Here is a 23,620-nt window from a genome sequence, read left to right as displayed (position 1 = left end):
CTGAGGGTGCACGCAATCCCCTGCCCTTCCCACCAGATGCTGTGCACCAAGCTGAGGTCAGCTGCATTTCAACAGGTAGAATGGCAATTCATAAAAACACATACAGAGACACACACAATCACCTGTGCTGGCCCAGAAATGTCTAGTTTTACTTGCTAGCAGAGTTTGAACCTGTCAGCACTAGTCTTACAATGCATTTCTATCACACTCAGAGGTAACAGTAGTAGGGGACCCTTACACTAATGTGGTTCAGGAACTAGATATGAGTCAGGAGGGACTGCACTGGAAAGCAGCAAAGCTGCACTCAGTAAGGCAGTCAAGATGCAAGCAGCTTGCAGTGTCATCCTGAGCAAGGAGATTCACCAGCCTGGGCTACATTTTCCTTACAGATACGGACATCAGTTTTTGACTAAACTTTGTCTTTCACTACTGGTGTGAATGCAGAATTTCTTCCCCAAAATGTTCTGCAATGGTTTTGGCCTTGAAGCATGCCCATAAGACTGCAAATACCATTAGAAGGTAATGTGACGATAGAGCATTACCCTAGTGAGAAGAGTAGTTGGGCAAAAGATGCAGGAACAAGCACTGGGTCTGCCTGAGATGTTTATGGCTGTGCATATAATTGAGATGAGACAGCAACAAGTCAGAAGGAGGGGAAAAGCTTTCCAGGGTCCCTAAAGAACATGGCATCTGCTGCATGTCTCCTTCCATCTGGATTAAGCACTGCCTGGTCCCAGAAAAGGCTCATAGCTGAAGGGGGCGGGGAGGTTGGTGTTCCCCTGGGACGTTTTCCTCCTGCACCTCTCTAGTTAAGATATCAGAAGTGAGATTTGTCACTTAACCATCTGGAATAGGCGAGCACAAGAGGCTGCTGCTCCTCAGTCTGTCACACTCTTAAACTGTGCTAATGTCATTCAGATGTTTCACAGAGCAGCCCTGACAAGCAGGCATGAAATTAAGATGTTTGTTGAGCCGGCCAAGTGGGAAATGACAATGGGGGACCAGGGGAAGGCAGAAGAGAGGGACACATTCAGAGGTAGGAGACTGTGCTGGAGACTGTTTGCTTCCTCTCTCTCTGCTACAGCTTGGACCAGCTCAGACAGGAGGGCTGATGCAGCAGCATCTCCATGCCAAGGAGCATCTCTTCTGCTTCCCCTTGCTGCTGTCCAGCCTCAAGACTGAACCCATAACAACCCCTCACATCCTCACTGAACTGGGATTTCTATCCAGAGGTTTTCATTCCCAGCTAAGTACACACATCCTGTGGGATATTCCTGTTTGGAAATGGGTTGAGGGAAGGTGAGGTGGCCGGAGGCAGAGGGCACCCTTGAACCCGACAACACTGCAGCCCTGTGGGGTTTCTCTGCGGGCCGAGGACCAGGCATCCTGTGCTCCTGTCTTGGCCTGCGCAGTGCTGCAAGGTGCTGGGGCAGCTGGTTCTCATTCCATACTGCAAGGTGGGTTTATCAGCATGGAGTTGACATGGGACTTTAAAACACTTTCTAATTAAGGAGCAGACCAGCCTGGAGAGCAATTAGGTTTGATGCATCCCATGTTTGAGAAAGTCTGTGTTTCAAGCTCTGGAAAACATCCTGAGCTCCAGCAATTAAAGCTCCTTCCCATTCCTCATTTAAGGAAAAGTTCTTGGTGCACAGCTCTTACCCAGTGTGCCCACTGCCCTGAGCACAAGCGTGCAGCCGGCACCAGGGTGGAACACAGCCGGGGGTGGGGTGGGGGTGCAGATATACTGTGTGTACTGGGGAAAAAGCATGGTGCAATTTAGACTGGAAAGAGGTAATTGTCTGTAAGGCAGCTACCCATGACTGCCAAGGTTTATCCAGCCCCACTTCCATTCCCCCATCCTCAGGGGAAGCAAAATTGTGTTCCTCTCTGTCCCCCAGGCTTTGCAGAGCTGGTAAGCTGCTAAGATGGGTAGAATTCATGGTCAGCAGGGAAGACATCCAGGTATGGCTCTGCCTGCAAGCCAGTATCGATGCCTCGCTTTCCTACAGACGCATAGCTTGCCTCTGAGCCACCCCATGAAGCTGTCCGTGCCTCACTTTCCCCTGCTGCAAGACAGCAGTGAAATAGCTAGAAGAATATTTCCTTTTGTCTATTCAGAAAGCCAGAAGAATTCATCAAAACTGTCTTCTTTTTTTCTTTTGCTCTGCAAACACAACAAAAAAATCACTTTCTTCAAAATAATCCATGAAAATATTTCACTTTTTCAGACATGTCATTTTTGTTGAACTTTCTCTCTTTTTCCCCATGTGGAGAAAGGGAAGGAAAAGAGAGTACATATTTGTTATACATATTTGTTATTTTCTTTCATCTACACAACATAATGTTTGACAGAAACAACAATCTGCTACCCAAAAAATGTGTATAGAAAAGGGCCATTTTTTTAACCAAAAAACATTTCCAAAGAAAACAAGGCAACCACTTCCTATTAGAAGCTCCTGATAGCAGAGCCTGCATTGCTGAGCTCACCCTGCTGCTGGTCTGCTCCTTCCCCTGCTCTGCAAGCAGCTGCCTGCTTCCTTCCATTAGGGAGGGGGAATAAGGAGATGGAGAAAAGCTCAGCAGTCCAAAAGCAAGGAGAGACACAGGGCGGGGGGCAGAGAGAGAAGGAAAAAAGGCAGGAAGGAAAAGGAAAAAAAAAGGAAGGAAAATCTTAAAAAGGAAAAGAAAAAATGGAAAACAAAACAAAAAGGAAAAGAAAGGTTTAATAAAAAGGAAAGGAAAGATTAAAAAAAAAAAGAAAATTAGGAGTGGGTGAAGGAGACTAAGTGGTGCTTTCACTGCTGTCATAATTTTAAATAAAAATCTCCCAGATTAGAAGTCCATCTGTTGCTGCCTGAGCCAGAGGAGGGCGATGGCTGCAGAGGGGGAACCGGGCGAAAAATGCCTGGGGAGGTGGCACAAAGAACGGGGTGAACGGGAGGGAAGGGGGGTGGAAGAAGCCAGCACCAGCATGGCCCCAACACAGCACGCCCTGGGGAAGGGGCTTGCAGTGCTTCTGCTTCTTGCTTTTGGTAAGCACCAGGTCTTCTTTTCTTATCCTCTAACCTAGGGGCATCCTTCCTCTATCACACCCTCCTGTGTCTCTCACCCATGCTCCTTTCTCTCCCCTCTCCCTTTCTTTTTCTTCCTTCCAGATATTTTCACCATATTTCCATTCTGTTTCACCCACACCTTCCCTCACTCCCTCTTTGGCTCCTCGCCTCCCTCCTCTCCTGCTGCCTCTCCCTCCCTCTCCCCCTCTATCCCTCTCACTGTGTCTCCCCTCCAGCTCCCTGAGGAGCTCTCTAATAACTTAAATGAAATGCCAGCCTTCTTTATCTTCAATAGCCCTCCTTGCTGGATCCCCAAGAGAACCCAGCCATGCACAGCAATTAGGAAACCAGTGCCTGGGGCTGCTGCATTTGCAATGTCAGCATGGAGATCCTCTCTGCCCTCTCTGAGAAGAGGAGGAGGTCTCCATAAAGTCGAGAGTGCTGCCAGCACAGGGACAGAGGCTACCGCAGAGTCTCAGGAAGGCTTTTCTAAGCCAGCAAGGTCACTTCCCCTCTCTTCCTGCCCTCCTCCCTCCTGGCTGCCAGCACGTCTCAACCCATCAGCAGCGTGGTGCTTTTCATGTTCCTCATGGCACCTACGGCCTTTCAGAGCCCAGCCTCGGAGCTGACCCCAGGGCTGGAAACCTGCAGCAGCCCCAGCATGACCCAGGCAGGGCAGGGTCTGGCTGGGGAACCATCTCTGGGGTCACCAAACCTGGTTTCAAACTTCACACAAAACAAGACTCAGCATTGGCAGGCAACAAGGAGGGTCACAGCCCCTACTACTGCTCAAAGCACATCTTCATTTTCAGACCCAGCAAAACCATCACGGCTTCTTCCCAGTTCCCACTGAGCTGCCCTTCCAGCGTGCTGGTCACTGTACCCAAAGTGTACCACCAGCAATTGATCCATGCTTGGATCTGAGTTCTTTGGTCCCACATAGGATGGAAGAGGTGGGTAGGACAAAGCTTTTCTTCTGCCCTTAGAGATGTAGGGTGGCTTGAACAGGTGCCCTAGGGCCTTCCCAGACACACACAAGGTTACTCCCCAAAGTCCCTCGTTGTCTTACACCTTCCCCTCCCAACCAAGCTATCAAAACCACCAGTGTGCCAATGGAGCTGAGGGTGCCTCAGCATCAGTTCTGAATTACCAGGGAGCTCAGCTCCAGTGTGTCCCTTTCAGCTGCTGCTCTCTCCAAAATTTTGGCTCTTCATGCCCTCATTCCTCTTGCTAAAGCATCCCAGACAAAGCCAGACAAAGCCAATACCTCTCTTCTGTGCTGATGAAAAGCCTCTTTTGAAAAACCTCTTGGGAAATGTTTCCCATTATAGTTAATGTTGTTGTTCTTTAATACCAGCTGCCCCTCTCCTCTGCTTTGTCTTGGTTAGCCTCTATTTGTGGGAAAACAAGATCTCAGAATGGGATTCATTTCACCGTTGTTTTTTTTTTTTTTTTTATCTGAGCAAGTCACCCTGGGGTCTCTGCTTAGTCAGTGAAGAAAACAGTTTCTTCTATGACGTAAATTTGTCTCATATTAAAGTCAATGTTAAAATAAGTCAGACGAATCAGGTCCTGAAAGCACCCTGTCCTCTTCCCTAAGGAGAAGGGAGCAAGGGGCCCATCTGGGCAGAGACAGGCAGGCTGGAGATGTCTGAAGCAGGCAGTGAGTCCCTGCTAGGTGTCCTAAGGACCTGCCCCAGGGACTGTCCTCCACACGCCCTACCCTTGGGAGCCCGTGGATGCTTCTTGTGGGGGATGGATCTGCAAGGAAGGGGTCAGAGTGAGCAAGAGCATGAGGGATCACTGGGAGAGAGTAAAAAATCTCAGGGGAACAAAATGAGCCACTCCTGTCCCCAAAAATTGGGTTCCCAGCAGCCAGCAGCCCCTCTCCCTGAGCTCAGTAAGAGCCTGTTTAACACTGGGGAAGGCAGCCTTGGTTTTGCTCTAGCAACAAGAGGAGAAAGGCTTTCAGAAGGCACCATCTGGTTCTTTTTCTTTTTCCTTTTTTTTTAATGCCACTGATGGGTCATTTCTGATGGATTTAAGATTTGTAAACCCTCTTTAAAACTGGGTTTTATCTCACACACACCCTAGTGTACAGAGGCAGCAGGCTCATTGCATGCTGGCACTCCCTGAGCAGCCCTGGGATGAGCAATTAAGCAGCCACATGCCAGATTGGGATTAAGCACTCTCCTGTTTGTTTTAAAACCTTTCTAATTGCTCCTTCCTATGCCTCTTCCGTCTTCCCCCACCCCAGCCCTCCCATCCCCTTGCTCTTCTCACACTAGCCAGGCTCCCAGGCGCCTGGACAAGGAGTTGAGAAGCACAGGTAAAACCCCAGCGCCCGCCTTCCAAAAACTGCCCCATGTGATGGGGGTGGCTCTGCTGACAGGTGTCACTCGCAGATCACCAGCTCAGCAAGGCAAGGGGTTTCAAGGCCGGGTCTGGCACATAGGTGTGTTTCTCAGGTATTCACCAGGAGAAAGGTATAATAAAAGTTAGGGAGGATGAAAACCAGCCAGCACTGGCTTTGGCTGGAGGAGGGCAGAGAGGGGGAATGAAATCCTAATTTCAGAAGCTCATTGTAGGGTAATTATCAAACAGCAACAGTAGGCTGTGATGCTTGATAATTGGGCCACATTCTTTATGACTAGTTATTCTAAGATGTCATTTAACAGACTTGAGGGGGGGGGTGGGGGGTGGTGTGTGCACATAAAGTTGGTTTTAATTACATTTGGTATGCTAATTTCTGATAGAAAATAAATATTTACCAGAAGCAATATTTCTTCATTTCACGCTGGCTGCACCGTGGCATTTATCGAGGGTTACAAACAGGCTGCTATCGCCCAGCCCTCCCTGCCAGCATGCCTTCCCCTCTCTCCTCCCCTCTGCCTGAGAGGGATGGATCCACCCGTGACTCGAGAGGGGAAAGCAGCAGGGGAGGAAGCCAGCAGCATCTTTCCCTTTGCCCAGTGGCAACACGGTTTTTTCTGCCAAATGGCCCTTTGGAAGGAGGGTGCCCAGAAGAAGCCCTTGGCCAGCAGCTGGCTGATGCTCCAGGGCTGAGAGCCTGCCCCAGCACTCCTCCCGGAGATGGGAGATAATCTCCCCTGCCAGACAGCCTGGCTCTCCTGCAGCCAGCGTGCTTCTCCGACAGCTCCAAGGCTACAGACCTTTATTTGTACAGACTCTTCAACCTTTAGAGCTTTCACGGCTTTTTTTTTTTTCCCCCTTCTTCTTCTACGTATGAATTAACTAATATTTCAAGAATGGAAAGCTGCTGCAAACTGAAAGCCCCAAATATTTCATCCTGTTTTTGGCAATGTGGGAACTTTTCTTTCCCTACAAAGGTATACTCTTGCGCATATATTTTTTTCCTGTTCACTGAAGTTAGCTCTTATTGTTACACACTCTAGGTTTCAATAAATCTGAGCTTTCTGGTGGAAAACCACATTGCTGTGGCACTTTCTTAATCCAATATTTAGCTCAAACTACTCGGGTTATTGCAAAGCATGCTTCTTTCCCAAGTGGGAAAGAAGGAAAGGGAAAGGGAAAACTCCTGACCTGGTGCAAGGTAGTAGTAGCTCACTGCTTGACCTGACCTAGGCTGTCCAGGTCAGCTAATACAAACAAGAGACACTTGGAGATCCATGTCCTGATGTTTCTGGTGATATATCACAGAAGAAGCTGGAGACACCTGGGTTCACACACTTGGATCACCTGAGGATGTGTAGTACCTCCACCAATCCTCCAGACTTCTGTGGGATAGAGGGAGCTGATATTACCAGTGTGCCATGTGAAGAAGTATGTGAGAGGCTTTGAATTGCCCAGCAGCTGGAGAACCACCCCATTATAACCAAACCAACCTGTTCTTTTTTTGCTTGTGACCCATCTCTCAGAAAAAAACTACCCTTTGCAGTGTCAATGTTTTAAACAAAATCCTTCAATAACTCACCATTTCAAGGCACTAAGGGAGAAGACAGTGCTGGGGGTTGGGAAAACCTGTCTCTGTGGGGATCAGAAAAGGGGGGAGGCCAGCCGAGGAGCAGAGCTCTGGGGATGATTTTGTCGTGCATTGTGTGCACAAGCGTGTAATTCACTGTTGATGTAAAATACCTTTTGACAGATAATCTGCTGATTAGCAGTTCAGTATGTTTTCACACCCAAGCTGAAATTTCTCAGAAGTGCTTAATGGCTATATGCTACTATGTATTTAACACATGCTTTTCCTTCCCTCACAGGCTAGTTGCATTTGGGCTGATAGCACAAGCAGACTGCTCTCAGTCTAACGCCTGGATTTGCAGCAGACAAGGAGCAGGAGCGATGGAGGCCAGCAGCTTGGCGACGGGTGAGCTAGCTGACATTGTCCTGCCTTGCAGTTTGGCGCACAGAGCAGAGCCAGGGCTCAGTGGAGTTCCTTTTTTTAATACTGCATTCCCTCCAGGTGGGCCAAATGTCTCTTCCTTTCAGCCCTGTGCTCCTTTCTAGAGGAAACTACAGGACAGGATGCTGCGATGGAGATGGTCATTTTGCCCCATCCAGTCCATTCCTAGGTACCAGGGCATGGATGTTCCTCAGCATCCTTCCAGTCCTATCACCAGGCACCCCAAGACGAGTACCCCCGTGCCTTCTCTCCTCAGAGGGACCGAGGAGAATGTTTCCAGATTGAGAGACCACAATGACAGGTAGTCTCTTCCCTCTGCTTACGCTGACTCCCCAATTTTGCTCTAATTCCCCAATTTTGCCTCAGCCTCTCTGGCTCCAGCTCATTCACAGCCTTCAGCAGGGGACAAAGCTCTTCCTCAAAGCCTTTTCTAAGTTCTGCTCATGATAGCATTTGAGTGCCACAGGTATTAATGACTTATTCATCAGCACCTTCCCTGTTGAATTGGGTGGGTTTATCCTTCACACCTGATGAACTGAGGGAGAGAAACAAAGCCAAATTCATTCAAAATTATCATTAATTTGGGATGCTAGATTTGAAAAGATCTTAAACTCTGATTTTTCAGGGTTTACATGGGATTTAATGTGTTTGAAGCATGAGTCTATCTGGTTATAATGGACAGCACAAATCAGGTTCATTACTCAGAAAAGAAGGAATGAGTTGATCCCAATGAACATCTAACCTTATACAGCCTTTCCCTTACAGCAAGGAGCTCAGTGACAGAGGAAGAAAGCAAGTCATTCCCTCGGGGTGGATAGTGTGAGATCATCCTTCTGCTTTTTACATTTCCCCGATTTAGTTCTTTCCCACGTTTGCCATATGATGCAGCCAGGGCAGCTCTCGGAGAGGAAGCAGTCTCCTGCCTTACCTCACCCACATGCACTCCCAAGGGAGACTCCTGAGCACAGCGAGGTGGGGAAGCATCTTTTAGCAGTAGTGCTGTAGGATGCTCTGTGGACTGACAACTTTACCATAATACAACAGAGTAGCAGCTGCCCCCAAAAAATCACCCTGTAGATGTTGGAAGTACTGTCAAACTGGACTGCAGGAGTCATGGGAAGGCAGAACAAGCTCAGCATACGCAGGTGCTCCAGAGGACAGAGAGGTCCAGCTGCAACTGGTCTCTACAGAAAACAGATGGTCTGGGGAGTTTTCAAAGATGCATGGCTTTTCACTGGGGCAGCTCTAGTTAGGCTGAGTAGTATTTTACAGACATCATTTCCCATCTCCAACATATAAGTTTGCACTTTCCAACCACCCATCTGTCAGAATTTTGTTTGGCGTGGTCAAAGCAGCGGTGTTTGGGTTTTTCTCTAATCTTCTCCTCAGAAATGAATGACCCACTTTAGATGAAACATTAAAGCAGCCCAAGGCATATTTCTAGCTTTGAAAACCCCAGCTTGCACAGTTAACATACAGATCAACTTTGGAGCAGGCACAGAGGTATCAAGGTTTTGAAACTAGTGGTTCCTGTGTAGCAATGAGGCTGGATTTAAGCAAAAGAGAGCAGAGTCAGGCCAGTGGTCAAGGTATAAGATTTCTAGCTTCTCTTTTTGTTTTGAATACCTCATATGGGCCATTGTGCTGCTGTTGGAAAGCCCAGAGATGACACAAGACCTGCACTGCACCAGAAGGCTTTGTTGGCAGAGCACAGAGATCCCCAAACACTACTCCTTTACTCACTCCCTCTCCCAAGGGCAAAGCAGGCTCCAGCTGTCTTGTGCTTCAGTTCGAGACTTTTTTTTCCTTTCCTCTGAGGAAGACTTCAGCATGTAGGAGAGACCCTACCATACAGATTCCCATGCTCATCCCTATCTTCAAGTTCCATCCCTTACTCCTTATAGTAACTCTTTAATCTGACTCAGAAAACTCCTTATCAGAAAGAACCTGCTTTTTTCTTTCACCAGGTTGCCCAGCAGAACTACAAAGCACCGGAAAGCCTCTAACACATCGGCTGGCTCTACCAGTCTTACCACTTTGAGCACTGACCTACTGACTTCTGGATATTCAACAGCCCTGGCTGCCAGTCAGACAAACATCTGGGACAGATGTCCCTGTCTCCTGCCTGCCGGTGATGCTGTCCCCTCAGCAGATGGCTTGTCCCTCATCCCTTGCAGTTCTCACATGAGGGAAGCACAGCCCTGGGCCAGCAGCAGGGGACTGGGATGCAAGGTGGACTGCCCAGCCTTCTGGGCTTGCCAGGATGAAGCATCAGCAAGCAGGACACAGGCAAGGTGAGGTATCACCTCAACAGGGTGAAGATTTTTCCTCTTGAACTGATAGATTTGGACTCCCTGGTTTTATACATTCTTACAAAACAGTGTGTTCTGGGAAGGTGGGTCTTTTCCATTTCCTCACTTTCTTCTCCATGCTGAAATCACTGGTGATGCTGGACACAGACAGCAGATAAATGGAACTGTGTAGAAAAGGACAGAAGTCACAGAGAGCACCCTAGAGAGAAGGACAGACGGTATAAGGGGTGGCAGTGTTTGTTTTCAGCTCCCACAGGAAGCAGAGAAATAAGTAGGAGCCTTGTTCGTGGAGTGGGATGGGTGCGAGCAGGAACCCTTTGGCTGCAGAGGTGGTGTGGGCCCCAAAGGACATTCATCTGGGATCACACCAGAGCCAAATCGCCTGGTCACCCTGAGGACCCATACCAAGCTGTTTGTGGTTGGAGGGAAGTGAGTGGGTGCTGGGACCAACCAGACCAAGCCAGACCAATGACTCAGTGCTAAACTGGCCGACTGCGAGCCAGCTTTAGGGAGGGAAATCTGAGTCTTGTCACCTTGCTTCGTGGGTTAGAAGGAAGAAAGAGATCTAACCCTGCAGACAGCTTTCTTCAAGCTCCAGGAATTATTTCCCTTGGTTTGGAGGTTCTTCATCCTCCACATGCTTCTTCCACTTCAATCTCTGCCAAGTCTCACTTCATTTGAATTAATTTTAAAGGCACTCTTTAAAGCCTCTCACAAAGGGTTTCATAACATGTTCCAACAGGAGACATTGGAAAAAAAACAAAACCCTCCTTTATTATCCCAGCTGGAGAATGCTCTGTTTCAGTGCTCTATAAAACAGTTGTGTATCATGCCCAGAGGGTCTTTGTTGCACATTAAAGCCCAGGGTGGGTGAAATGTCAGCTACAGTTCAGCCAAGATGGGATCCTTTAGGCTTTGAAATGTAGTCTGTGGCTCCCTTAATGTCACCCTGTCCTCCTAATGGGTATTAAAAAGACACAGGGGGCATCAAATGATGAGAAATTAACATCAGATGCTGTGCTCACTCTTCCTCAGTCTGGAATGTCATTGCTCCTAAAGCATTACAAACTGGCAGACAAATGAGATATAAGGGCCAGCTTGTTAGTAGAAGCCTGAAAGCACATGGAGAGGACACGTATCATTGCCCCATACCTGCTAGAGGGTAGTTTCTTAGGAAACCTTGTAGAATTTTACAGGTACCAGCTGGTTAAACCGAAAGGTTGATGACTGGGATCAACCCCCCTGCAACGCTCCTGTTCATAGACCTCAGCTACTCTTCTTCCCAAGCAGGATTGTTCTCGAAACACCATGTAGAGAACATAAAGCACATTGAAGAAAGGTAACTTCTCCGTAACGGTCAAGAGGCAGGGGGAAGAAAAGCCAAGACTGAGAAGAGCTGAGCTCCTGTCCTCAGCACTAGACTGCGACCAAGTCAGAGCACAGGAGCTCCCTGCCTTGAGCCTGGCTGTGACATTGTCCTGTCTGAAGCCTTGCCCAACACGTTGCCTTGGACATGTGCCTGGCTAATGGATGGGACCCACTGCCCTCTGATGACAGGAGACAGACATGAGGAATGAATCTCACATGGCTAATCCTCTACCTTTCAAGTGAACAAAAAGCTCTGTCAACAGCCCTCAAACAAAAGGAAAAAATAAAAGGATGGTTTATATTTAGCTGGTGTTGTGGAACCTGCAGGCTGCATGCTAATTAGCCGGGGAAAGTAAGTAGCTCAACTTGAAGCATGCGGAAGGAGAAAGGATTTAAAACCAAAGATTTTATCCTAACTGTTGAGACTACAGAAAATTATTTCTGGTGGGTTGTTTGTTTGTTTCCTTGTTTTTATGGGGAAAAAAAATCATAAGAGACTTCAATGGATGGTGACAGTCTGGTAAACAGCCAGTCTCCAAAGAGCTGTTCCTTTTAACACCCGCTGTTCCTGTTGTATCCAGGGCTGCTGTTGCATACCTTGTTGTGAAAGCAGCAAGGCCATAGAATCAGTGCTGCTGACTGTGATCATATGGGATAGGCACGTAGCTTCCTAACCCCTTCATTTACATCAGGGCTGTAGGTCACCCCCAGGTAGGAGGAAATCAAGGTTGGCATGTGGCGTCAACCACAGCAGAAAAGTCACAGTCACTGCTGTGAGACTAATAGGTACCATTTCCCATGTTATTTCCAGAGATTCATATGGTAGTAAATAATGGGTAAGTGTGAGTCTCTGCTTTTACTACAGAAAGAAAAGTGATCCCCCTCTGAAATGCTGTGGCATTGTGACAAGCTCTCCAAGCAGCTATCTCACGTTAGGGAGCTTTGCACCTGAGCAGAAGACAGGTCTCCTCCTGGAGTCCATGGAAGCAGGGAAGAAAATACCTTTCTATTCCTCTTAACTCAAATATTAATTTAGGTATGTCTGGTCTGCTCAAGTCAAGGCAGGTCTCTGGTTTGGTCTGGCTGAGGATGGTCTGATGGGGTCTGTCTGAATTTGGGCTGTTTTGGCCCTAGCTTAGCTTTTTCTGATTTCATTAAGTTTGTCTTAGTTGGATTTGCTTCAGCATCCCTCAGTAACTCCTGGCCAAAGGTTTTTTGCCAGGTTGGCAGGTTCCTCCAAGTGAAACCCCAATGAACACAAAATGAGAAAGAAGTTATTTTCTGAGCAGGCTCAAAACCGTAAGACAAAAAATCAAAAACTCTTAGGATAAATTCATTGCAACCAGCCAAACTAACAATGGGCTCAGCAGCAGCCTTGGAAAACTCAACACTGATCTGTTAGGAATGACAATAAGATCAGCTGCTGCTTTAATCAACTGATTGAACACAGTAGGGGGCTCTTCCAATTTGCTTTAGGCTGGCAGCTTCCAGAGCATTTTCTCCAGGGCACAGTGAAACCTAACCCCTCTTTTCCCTGCCTGGAGGGGAAAGCCAGGTGTCCCCTGAGGATGCCAGCGTGGGACTGTCCACAGCTCAGGAAGAGGATCCCCTCCTCCCAAGGGCTGGAGTGAGACCATGGAGGACACCACAAAGTTTTGAAAAACCCAGTCTGGATTGACCATATAGTGGGCCACATCAGAGCGTAGACCACCACGTATCTGTGAGCACAAGTCAAGTTTCACATCTCCAGACGACACTTTGCAGGTTCCTGCCTCATCTCAGCACTCCACTGTCCAGTGTTTTCCTCTGCACCCTTCCACAGAGGCAGGAAGGAGGCTCTCCTCTGGACATCACTGAGGAAACAAATGATACAATAGTAATGATAATAAAAACAAACCCTTACTCCTCCTCCATCTGCCAAAGAAATGATGCAGTGTGTGGTGCTCGAATGCACCAGCTTAAGGACTCAGCTCTAAAGTCTGCAGAGCTGCCTTTTGCACTGTGTGAATGTGGGCTACCTCATACATACACAGGCTCAGGAACTCCTTGGATTGTAGTGACCTTGCTGTCTGTGAGAAAAGAGTCCCAGCTCAATTTGAGATGTTCTGGCACTTTGTACACCGGACCAAGGCAAAGGGAATTGCAGTCTAATGAGATGCCAGTCCCAACTGGAATGCTTCTGAAGGAGGGAGCGGACAAAGGAAGCTCTGACAGTAAAAGGCAGAGAAATGAACGGGAAGAACAACAAGGCAAAGTGGCAGAGACCTGTTGCCTCCCCAGATAACAAGAGGGCAAGGAATGGAAATGAGGAATGGAAGGCACAGGGACAACACAATAAAGGTTAATGTAGACAGGATGCTGCCTTGAACAGAGAGCACAATTAAAACTAGGTGAGCAGCTGGTACTTTCTAGAAATCTCCATGACTGCCGAAGCAAGAGATACTGTGGTGTGGGAGAGGCTGCTGGGAACCCCAGGTCATGGTCTAGGAAACAAGAGTTGCTGCAGGTGGGACAACTGCAGCCCTGTCACTGAGCGCACAGGTTATGTTCCTCCTGGGGCTGATCGTTTGCCCAGGAACACAATCTCTGCTGGATGCTGCACCAAAGCACAGGGTCTCCACAGCAGACAGTGGTGGGTCAAGAGTCTAGGGAAGAGCAACCAGTGAATCCACTGTGCAACTGCACTGAATCCAGCGGCACCCTGCGAGCCTCCTGCAGCAGAGCAGGGGCCGGCGCTGGGGCATTGCTCAGGAGCTGGGGTAATTGTCAGGACAGTGGGACTGGTGCAGAGATCACACCATCTGCACAAAGAGCAGTGGTTTGGACGAGGCAAGGGGAAAACATGACTGGGACGAGGGTTGCACTCACTGAGCACAGAATCTACTCACTGCTTCCAGCTCTGGATCCCACACTCCCAAAGTTTCCTGCCCCTGAGATCCTGGGATGGCAGGGTCCAGAGGGGCATTTTACACAGCAGACCTTGTCTGCAACAGTGACTGACCTTGGGGAGCTGCATCTGGCCCATGACTCTCCCCCCAGCCTTTCTCCTTCCCTCCACACTGGCCCCTCCAGTCTGCACTTGCTGCCTGACTCCTTTCCTGCGCAAATAATTTTCTTGAGCAAACACTATTTACTAGGATGGTGAGGGGGGGCTGCGGAAGGGAAGGCTATTACTGCTCTCTCTGGGTAAAGTGGGCCTCATTACGAGCTCTTTCCATGGCTGGTCAATACTGTTTCCCCGGAGGCTGAGGGACATTTCATTATTCTTCACATTACCTTGTTCATCTCCTCCACGTTTCAGGGGGTATTTATTGAACGCTTTGCATAAGCAGCTTTGGAGCAGAACAGCACACAGAAAGCATGGACAGAAAATATTCTTGACTAACACAGAGTTAGCAAGTGGGGTCTCCCAGCATTGTCCCCTGGGCCAGGTGCCGCCACCTCCTGTTGTGGGTGGCACCACCATCCTTGTGCCATGCTGCTGGAGAAACCAGGCTCCTCTTCCCACTCTGCCCTGGCACTGCATATGGAGACAGAGGTGGCAGTGAGGATGAGGGAGTAGAGTCTGTTTCTGGCTTTAGTCCTAAGCCATGGAAAAAGTCTTTTGTCTATGCTATAGACAATGCACCGCAAGCCCAGGATGGGGCTGAACACAAACACATAAAGCAACTTCTGTTCAGACTACAATAAAATGTGTTAAACTTCTGTTCACCATGATTATTTTCCAATTACGTTTCAGTTTAGCTCAATTATTTTCCCATTGCTGCAGGGAATCTTCTCCCGTTTCCCTTTAAAAGGCTGCTCCATGTTTTTCCCCTCCTGAGGCTAGCTCTGCCATCTGACCCTCTGACAGGGCAGCAGAGACCAGGTCCTAAGCAGCCCGTGGCTCTTCAGCTAGGCACTTGCTCCTGGAGGGGCTGGGGTACCACACAGGCCACCTCTCTGATGAGGCAGCTTCCTTTATTCACCCTTACTTAGGCCCTGGGAGCTTCCCCCTTTCCCCATTCCTGATTCCAGGTCCCTCCCTTCCCTGGCACTGGATCCAAGGCCCTTGGTGCAGAACTGCTGCCCATCTAGGAGGCTTGCGAGCCCAGAGGGCTCAAAGCAGCCTTTCCCCTTTCAAGGCAACAACGGAGCTCAGTGGACATTACTTCATCCTTCCTTTTGTTTAATAACCCTCATATCTCTCTCTGCCTGCCTTTGTACGGGCCTGGGAGACATAGAGATCTCTTTTTGTTTTGGATGCATCCCTATTTAAGAGGTTAATTAATGAAAACTGTAATTCTATGGCCCTCCTAATGTTAAATGGAACAAAGGTTAATTGATGTGATTATGGCTCATGAGCTGAACTGCAGTCCTTAGTGGGATGGATGATTTCAAGCATGTGGGCTGCAATTACTTCTCCCTCTTGGCTCACTGGGGTTTTGCTAAATCCATAGTACGGACCTAGTGATACTTAGTAGCATGAAGATAAAGTGGTTAATAGTTGCGTAAGTGTCTGAAGTTTAGTGTTCTTAAAGCTGAGCTGACTGCCATGGGGTGTTTTTTGAGCAATGGACATGAAAGTGCAATAACGGTCTTATCAGGTGAGACCAGAGACCTGTCTCACTCCACAGTCCGTCTCCAACCGGCAGCAGATGAGGCCAGGGCAAGCACACTGTGGGATTTCCCCAGATCACTCTCCCAGCCACCTTTGGCTCCGAGACATCCTGGGTTACCTGTAGCATTCCCATGATAATAATTCACAAAGGATTTTTCCTCCACAGAGTTGCCCAGTCACAACCTGGGATGCCCCAGGTCCCCACTGCCCAGGCATTTCATAGCCCAGCAATGACCTCACCACAGAGCTACCTCCTCTGGTCTCTTCTGAAACTGCTGTCTGCCAGCTCCCACTGACCCCCAGTCCTTCTGCTGGGACAGAACAATTGTTCCTTGCTCTCCTTCCACACGGTACTCACAATTTCATAGCTCCTCACCTGTCTCTTCCAGGCAGAGGACTCCTAGCCCGGTTAATCATTTTTCACGCTCAAGTCATTCCCCATCCTTGGTCATCCTTGCTGCTGCCCTGCTATGAGGATTTCTTAGTTCTATTCTGTAAAACACGTTTGAGCTGGAGAAGCCAGAGCTGTATACCCTACTCAGCACGTAGGCTATGGCATAATGATGTTCTCTGCTTTGCTTTATTTTCCTTCCTAGGGCTGGGCTTGCATGAGCTTCCTACACCGCTGATCCATCTCATTGAACTGCCACGCAACAAGCTCAAAAGGATCACATCAGGTTTGCAGCAGATAGATGACCCACTGTGGTGTAAGACATGGATGAAGAGCTTTAAGAAACATAACAGGCCCTCCTAGCACTCAGATATAAAAAGAAACTCCTGCACTCAGGACTTCCAAATCAATTAATAGTGTCCTAATAAACAGCTCATTCATTGCTGTCAGCTTTCTGTAAGAGATATAAACCAGCTTGAATTACAGCAAAATATGCCCGACTGGTGCTGAGTTATGCCCTGATATGATTCTTAAAATGTACACAAAGAACAAGTGTGGAAAAACCTATCTGTTTTCCTTGGCCTTTTCCTCTTTACTTTAAAATCCTCCCCGGGCAAAGAACTAGCACAGGGACTCTAAGCCCCAAAGGAAAGCATATGCAAGAAGTAAGAAAAACTAAGAAACTGCACTTTTTCTCACAGTGGGCACATTTCAGCATTACAATTGCAGTCACTGCTCTTTCTATTGTAAGAACACAAGTAGTCATTCTGGATATACAAATATTGAAATTCCACAGAGTATTTCCATGGGTTGCTGGAAAGACCATTTCCTCCAGCCATGCACTAGGATTTCAGAGGTGTTCTCTGAATTTCAATGGTGACCATGCAGATGAACAAAATAATGCACATTTTTGATGGCACATTTGGCTAGAATGGCATTAAATTTACAAGAAAAAATTCAATCAGTAGCACCATTCATTCCCCAGCATTTAACTTATTTACACTGAATAAACACATCAGACAAGCCCCTCTCCAGAGATTATGCAGAAATGCTTGGCAATGGGAACGTACTCCTTGGTGCGTGTGAGTATAATGGAAGAAAACGAATAATTTTTTGCGAAATAATAATTGTTTTGCATTTATATCAAATGTTATATTCGGGGATCTCAAAACACTTAACAGGTGAAGACTGATACAGTGCTGCCTTTGTTTAATTTTGAGCACTTGGTCCTATGGACCTAGACGTATAGCATCACAGTATTTTACTGGATGCATTACATAGGCTCTGATCACAGAACTCCAGCCACCCTGTGGGCACCCTCCCTCTGCCCAAGCAAAGGCTCTCCATGATCACAGACAGAATCATAAAATCATTTAGGCTGGAAAACATCTTTAAGATCATCAAGTCCCACTATTACCCAGCACTGCCAAGCCCACCACTAAACCAGGTCCCTAACTGCCACATCTACACATCTTTTAAACACCTCCAGGGACGATGACTTAACCACCTCCCTGGGCAGCCTGCTCCAATGCCTGACCACCCTTTCACTGAAGACATCTTTCCTACTATCCCATCCAAACCTCCCCTGGGGCAGCTTGAGGCCGTTCCCTCCTGTCCTGTCCCCCATCACCTGGGAGAAGGGACCGACCCCCCTGCCCACAGCCCCTGCCAGGAGCTGCAGAGAGCGATAAGGTCCCCCCTGAGCCGCCCCCTCTCCAGGCCAACCCCCCCAGGTCCCTCAGCCGCCCCCCGTGAGCCTGGTGCTCCAGCCCCGTCCCCAGCCCCTGCCCGGCTCTGGACACGCTCCAGCCCCTCAGCGTCCCCCCTGCAGTGAGGGGCCTGAAACACCCCAGGGTGCGAGATGTGGCCCCACCAGTGCTGAGGGCCCTTCCCCGCCGGGCAGTTCCCAGCCCCTGCCCCAGCCTGCAGCTGCGGGGGGCTGGTGTGACCCGGCAGCCCTGGGGCACACGCTGGCTCTTTGCTAGGGCAGAGCTTTGTGCAGAGGAACCGCTCAGAAGGTGCTGGGGAGGAGCCAGGTTTCACTGCTACTGGAGGAAGAGCGATAACACCCAGAAGGTCCTGCCAAACTGTCCCAGCAGAAGCTGGCTCCGAATCCAGACATCATTTTAACCTCAAAGGACTTTGGCTGGCACAGAAAGGCAGGGAGTCCAATCCAATCTTATTTTCCATTCTGGTACACAGACCATTTTTCCTCACTGCTAACAGCGCCGAAGGAGGTGAGAGAGCCTTGCACACTCAGACCATGCTATGTCAACATGGCAATGTGTTTGTGCTGGGACGATACACTCATTCTCACCTGCTCCCTAACAGCCTGAAAGGGCCAGGAGCTCACCAACCTCTGCTGTCACCTTCAGATTTCTCTTAGGTCCCTTCCCCTCATGCTCACGCACATTCCTCTCTCCTCGCTCTCGGCAAGAGCTGGTCTCCTCCAGAGGAGCAGAAACCTCAGCAGATGCTCATGCTTCTCATATCAGGGCTGAAGGGAGGGAGGGGCAACGTGTCTGGGGCTCTGTGAGCCACTGTCTTCATTAGAGAATGCAGATGGGACTACTTGCACTCATTTCAGAAATGGCTGTCACAGCCGGGCTGATGGATGCATAGCGAGGGGTCACTCTGAACTTGGCAGCGGACAAGAGCTGCATAATACAGACCGGCTCTTCCCTCCCTGCTCTCCACCACTGTGCCTTTTGTCTTCAGCATCACAGGCCTCCACTTTGCTTCCAACTAATGGCTCCTTCAGCGAGTCCCTTCAACAAGCTGCTTGAAAGGCACAGCTCTGCTGCAGAGGGCCGATGAAAATAAATGGAAGGGAGAGACAGGAGGGAAAATGGGGAAGGCAGGCAGCAACAAGATGGGAAGGAGAGATGGGAGGAAGAGAAAGCAGGGTGCAGAAGGCAGTGAGAGAGAGACACAGAAGGAGGGATGGGAGGATAATTTTCAAGTTGTTAACAGCATCATTCTAATCATACCTTCCTAAGCATGTTCACAGACACCGGGGACTTTGACAATGAGCAGAGAAGGAAGCAGAGAAGGAAGCAGGTGAATAAACTGTAGTGCCAGTGGCTGGACAATGCGTGCCTCCCAAAGAGATGCTATTCTTATTCCTGCAAGCAACATGCTGATCACTCGGTGCTCTGGTCTCCCAAATGGGAGAGGACTCCCTTCCCTTCTCCCCCTACCATAAAGCTGGTCCTGTTCCTGCCCCCCCAGCAAGAAGGGTGTGTGGGGACCCCACTCCTTTGGGTACCAGTAGTGTTTGGAGGGAGGACAGCCAAGGCAGAGCAAATCCCTGGCCTTTCCTGTTCTCTGCCTGCAGGTTCATTTGCTCAATCAAGCCTTGGCCACAGCTTTGCAGAGATGCCCAGGGTCACTTTATCTTGCCTGTTTGCTTGGGCAGCCAGTCAAGCAGCTAGCAGCAGAAACAACGGGATTTTTTCTTTCGTGCATGCGGGAAAAATTAAATGTGATTTGAACTCGCTGCTGGATCTGCACCAAATGAGCCCCCCAGGGCATAAGCTGCCAGGCAGTCGAAGAAGGGCCGCCCTTCCCAGCACAGCGAGAACTTTCCCTGCCAGAGCAACACAGGCAGTGCCGCCAGAAGATCGCCCCTGCTCCTTTAGATCCCTTGCTGCCAGAAAGCTGCCTGGGCTGCCTGCCACAGAAGAGGCTGGTGGCCTCCGTCCCACTTCTTCCTCCACGTGTAGCGAGAGCAAGATGCATAGGATGCCCACTTCTTCGTGCTCAGGGATGCACCTTCAGCACAGGCATGTCCACCCACCCCCCCGCCTCCCAAGGAAGCTTGGGTGTCCCCCACAAACTCGCTGGACTCAAGCCCCTCTCATGACTTCTGCTTTGGGCTAGCTCCAGGACCACGAGGGTCTCCTTGGTCAGCTCCAGGAGGAACGTTTGGCATCGTCCCAGTGCAAGGTTCATCTCACAAAGAGGCCAGCGGTGGCTTCCAGGACCCTGAGGCTCCCTTCTCTTGGCCGAGTGCCCTGGGAAATCCAGTCCCTGGCTGTCTTAGCAGCTAACTGGTGCCTTGCTACGCTGAGCCCTGAAGTCCGCAGTGAAGGAGAGGTACTAAATATGGATCTGCTCTGCAGACATGACTCACACTCCGGCAGGGTCATCCTGCTGTCTGTATGTGCTCAGGACTTGCTTTTCTTAGCCCACTGCTTTCCCCTGCTGCTGTCCTTCCCATCCACCTACCCTCCTGCCAGGGCTGCCTAATATGACCATGAAGATAATGAAATCTGTTCCAATTGTTCAAAGCACTACTTTGTGCAAAAATACCCTGTTTGAAACACCTCCAGCAGATGCCACAGCTTGCAGCTCCTGCCCTTTCCCAGCCAGGCTTGGTCCTGCAGATGGACCATTCCTCACCCTCCTCCTGCCTGCTCTGCAGGCTGAGGTGCAGAACCCCAGGACTAATGCCCACAGTACCAGGCTCCCCATCTGCAAGGGAATATAATCAGGGCTGTTTCCCTAACTTAGTAGCTGGAGAAATTTGTGGTCAAGAAACAGTCCAGACAGGCTGCCTCAGTTTCTGCTGAAGGCACCTGCTCTGTCACCCTGGCCTTGTGGCAGCCCCACATCCATGAGGTTGCTCTGTGGAGCAGTTGGCTGGAAGCAACCTCCTCCTCCAGCCTCCCATGCCAGCTGCTGGCAGAGGGTCCTGAGAATACTTCAGTCTTTGAAAGTGCTGATAAAAAAATATCAAAGATTGACCAAGTCGCCAGACTTGGCAGGGAAAGGAGCATGTTTTACCAGCTTCAATCCCTCCTCCCCCAGGGCTGGGAGAAGGGCTCGGTGCAGGAATGCCTGTCTGAGCCCTCCCTTGCCCATCTCCCACCACACAGCACAGTTCCGTGATGGCCATGATGTTAAGAAAAAAGGTCAGGGTCTTTTTTCAAGCACACGCCACATTTCCAGGGCAGGAAGGCTGCAAGCCTCTTAGGAAGGGGTTCAGAGATGTCCTAAGGCAAAGGCCCCCAGGCCACCCTCTGTAAGGGACCCTGAGTGAAGGGGGGGGGGGGGGGGGTTGGGCTCCAAGGACCCTCCCCTCTTCCCAGGGGCATCTGTGGGAGAAGTTTTGTTGGAGGGAGCAGCACCTCTCACAGGGAGACAGGCAGCAAGAGAACTCATTAGGGGAAAAAATCAAAGCGGTGTGTATGCTAATGGTAGGATGAGGTGAGGGAAGGCAGCATCCCAGACAGGCAGGAGGGTCCCCTTCCTCCCGCTCCCTCAGGGGTTCATTACAGGCTGGTATTTGCACAGCCATCCAATCTGGTGTCGCTCCCTGCCACCCCGCATATCAGCAAATCCCTTCCCACGGGAGCCCAGCTAATTTGCTTCCCATCTATTGATCCCTGTGGCAAGTTACCATTAGTAGCAGTTCCACCTGCCTCCTCCCCCTCCTCCTCCTCCTCGATCTGCTCTGTGCTGGGGATGAAGGGTAGCAGTGGGCTCATTACTGGAGAGAGGCGTTTAGGGCTGACCGGAGATGAAAGGTGCCGAATTGCTCCCTGGGCCCACTCCCCATCAGAGAGAGACCCTTCTTATTTATAAGGCCAGCAGCATCCCCCTGATTAGTGAATGCTTTCAGGCTCCCTCTCCCCTGCACTCAGCATATTGATTAGTCTTTGTTTGCTGCTTTATGAACCTGTTCGTTAATGGGCTGGGAGCTTGTAAACGCACATCGGATTTCCTTTTAAATCTGCCTGAACGAAGGAACTGCCGAGTGTTTACAAGGGGGAGAGTTACAGCCCTGCCGCCACCACCAGCAAACTTCGCTGACAGCTGAGAGTGGGGTCACCCCTTCCCCGCAGCACCGCGCTATCCCACCTCCACCTTGGCTCCTCTTGGCCAGGGCACACTTCACTGATGGAGAAGAGAAGATGGATCGAGGAGGTTCGGTTGGCTCCTGCCCTCTGTGCCTTATCCCCCACCATGCTCCCTCCCAGGCTGCACCCCAGCTGGGGCTGCAGAAGGGACTGGGGCACACCACAGCTTTCTCCCCAGGCACAGGTGACACCTATCTGCTGTCCCTGGCTGTTCTAGTTCTGTTGACTCTGCCCGCTGGTGCCACCCGTAGGATGTTCCTCCACCTCTTGCTGACATTTCCCCATGGCTCTGTGATGTACCAGCAGCATCCCCACCCTCTGCCCCACCCCAGATACTGGGAAGAAGGAGAAGGCACCAGTCTCCGGGAGATAGACAGGGAGTGCTCCTGGGCAGGTTACTGGTGGCAGGCGATTTTCTAAGCAGCTGACAGAAGCAAAGCAGGTATTACACGTGTCTAAGGGAGGGCTCCTTCCAGTCCCACATGCCACATTCCCCCAGGCATGGCAGGAGAAATGTTGCCCTGGGCATAGCAGAAGTTCTCAGGGTAATGCCAGAGCCTTGCCACAAGCCACGGCAGATCAGAGCCTTGCAGTTGATCCTTTTGCTGTCACTTATAAAAAAATATGTTTATCTCCCCACTCTGCAAGACACTCCCATTATTTCGAATGCTAACAAGATTCAGTGAAATGGCAGATGGCTGGCATTCCCCCTAGAAGGAAAGGAGGCTGAGTTGCCTGATATATATTGCACATTCAGCCCTATTTGCTCAGCTGTAGATCTGCCTGTCCTGGACTTCACTAAGCCATCCATCCTCTTACTCTCAGACACAACCAGGACACCATTGCTCACTCCTAAAAGTTTGATAAAGCTGACTCCAAGCATTACGGCCCAAGGCGCTCCTTCCATTGGTTCAACCCTCCAGTTTCAGGCTTCATAATCGCCACTTCCTTCCCTCACTGTAGTTTGATTTATGAAGCTGTAAGGTTTCTTTTCCATGTCACCAAAGTGGATATTTCAGGGTCATTTTGATCGCACATTTTCTGGTTTGGAAGTGTTAGAGTGTCCCTCACAGAGCTCACAGCAGCATCTGGTATGAGGGAGCCTCCCCTACCCAAAGATACATCTCTGTTGTTTGAGCTAAGAGTCATCCTTTCAGCAGAATGTCGGAGGAAAGCTATTAGAGCCGCTTGAGCTGGCTAGTGCAGGGAAACATTATCACTTGTACTAAGCTAATGTATTGCCTTTGCTTGCAATACTCCAATGTATTGCTTTTGCTTGCAGCTCACTGGGTCTTTCCAGGGAGCCACAAGCCTAAACGTGCATTTTCCAGGTACATCACAGTTACTCACTTTCCTTATTCAGAAAGCAGGAATGTAAATGTAATAGGCTTGATGCAGAGTCGTTGGCGCAGTGAAGCAATAATAAAAGCGGGACTATCCAGCTTCCATATTGCTAGGAAAGTGGGAATCTGATTTATACCATTTAAAATGGGTAAGGTTCAGTACTTTTGGCACTCTGAGATATGAATATGTTTTGGGGCTCTTGTCTGTGAGACCAGTCAAGCATTTCTGGGGTATGACAGACATGGGAACAGCATCCCTGTCAGCCAGCAGAGTCCCACCTCCTAATCTGGAATCTCTTCTA

The 23,620-nt window shown here is 49.5% G+C and overlaps 1 protein-coding gene across 6 annotated transcripts in view; it reads left to right on the top strand.

The window, feature by feature from the left end:
* The window catches only part of MDGA1 (MAM domain containing glycosylphosphatidylinositol anchor 1), a 204,968-nt gene extending 182,755 nt beyond the window's left edge, over positions 1 to 22,213 (top strand). For 2 of the 6 annotated variants that reach the window (XR_013931335.1, XR_013931340.1), the window contains exon 18: positions 1,085 to 22,213. The gene's annotated coding sequence lies outside the window, so the exon portion shown is untranslated. The remainder of the gene's footprint in view (positions 1 to 1,084) is intronic. The other 4 variants (XR_013931337.1, XR_013931338.1, XR_013931339.1 and 1 more) reach the window with 4 other exon arrangements.
* Positions 22,214 to 23,620: the final 1,407 nt, after the last annotated feature.

Source organism: Falco punctatus (genome assembly GCF_963210335.1).
Source record: "Falco punctatus genome assembly, chromosome: 12".
NCBI lineage: Eukaryota > Metazoa > Chordata > Aves > Falconiformes > Falconidae > Falco > Falco punctatus.
This window is presented reverse-complemented; position numbering and strand designations above follow the sequence as displayed.